Here is a 1,402-nt window from a genome sequence, read left to right on the forward strand (position 1 = left end):
CGGCGTGGGCCCGGACGCCCGCCACGGCTCTCCACGCTGACCCCATCGCAGCCGGCAGGGGCGGGACAGGACACCGCCCACGGGCCCCCAAAGGCAGCCCAGGCTTCTGCCCTCCGGGAGGCCACGCGTGCGCTCGCGGCCTGCATCCCGGCGTGGCCGACAGTTCAGAAGGGCGGCTTTCCTTGAGAGGGAAACCGGTGCCTGCCGGCCTCTCCGCGCTCTGGAGGAGCGTCCCCGGGCCCGGTGCAGGAGCACACGCCTGGCCTCCCAGCCCTTTGGGAGGCCGGGAGTTCCAGACCAGTCTAGGCAACATAATGAGGCCCCTTCTCTACAAAAAAATCAAAAATCAACTGGGTGTGGTGGTGCGTGCCTGTAGTCCCGGCTACTCGGGAGGCTGAGGCAGGAGGATCACCTGAGCCCAGGAGTTGGGGCTGTGGTGAGCCGTGATCTGATCGCGGCACTGCACCCTAGCCTGGGCAACAGAGTGAGACTCCAATTCTTTTTAAGTGGGACGCTCAGGACTGTGTGGCCGGGGGGTGTCAGGTGACACGCTCACCCCACCCCACTCCCCTGATTGCCAAGTGCAGCGGCAAACCCCTGCCGGATACACAGGAGTGAAAAGGAATAATGCTCTCCCCTCCAGCCTCGGGGCAGGGCAGAGGGGCCCTCGTGCGTGAGCTGTAAGGGGTGGCCACCCTGACCCCTCGTGAGTTTAACAAAACATGCTTACTTTTTAAAAGAGAACTTCTGGCCGGGTGTGGCGGCTCACACCTGTCGCCCCAGCACATTGGGAGGTGGAGGAGACAGGATTGCCTGAGCCCAGGGAGTCGAGACCAGCCCGGGCAACTTGGCGAGACCTCGTCTCTACAGTAAATCAAAAAATTAGCCGGATGTGCTGGTGTGCACCTGTCGTTCTGGCTCCTTGGAAGGTTGAGGTGGAAGGATCGCCAGAACCCAGCAGGTCGAGGCTGCGGTGGCCGGGAGCATGCCATGGCACTCCAGCCTGGGCCACAGAGGGAGACTCTGACACACAGACAAAAAATTACTCTTAAAAGAGTAGGCCGAGCTCAGTGACTCAAGCCTGTCATCCCAGCACTTTGGGAGGCGAAAGCAAGTGGATGGCCTGAGCCCGTGGGTTCGAGACCAGCCCAGGCAACTTGGCAAGACCTCATTGCTGCAATTAAAAAAATTTTTTTGATAAATAAACATGAAAATAAATAGCAGAAAGCCTCTCACACCTTGCCACTGTAAGGTCGAAGTTCCTTCCATCATATTCCTGACTCACACAGTCCACTCCCTCCTGAGACTGAATCGCCCGTCACCCTTCAGCCAGAATTGCTGGCTCTAGGCTGCCAATATTGTGACCAGGCATGGGGACTAAAATTTGCTGGAAAGCCGGGCT

At 59.1% G+C, this 1,402-nt stretch overlaps 1 protein-coding gene across 1 annotated transcript in view; it reads left to right on the plus strand.

Moving 5' to 3' along the window:
* Nucleotides 1-1,402, plus strand: part of ANO1 (anoctamin 1) — a 92,638-nt gene that overhangs the window by 55,436 nt on the left and 35,800 nt on the right. The window lies entirely within an intron of this gene.

The sequence above is a fragment of the Carlito syrichta genome, unplaced genomic scaffold (assembly GCF_000164805.1).
Source record: "Carlito syrichta isolate Samal-C Ts95f unplaced genomic scaffold, Tarsius_syrichta-2.0.1 Scaffold304505, whole genome shotgun sequence".
Taxonomy (NCBI): domain Eukaryota; kingdom Metazoa; phylum Chordata; class Mammalia; order Primates; family Tarsiidae; genus Carlito; species Carlito syrichta.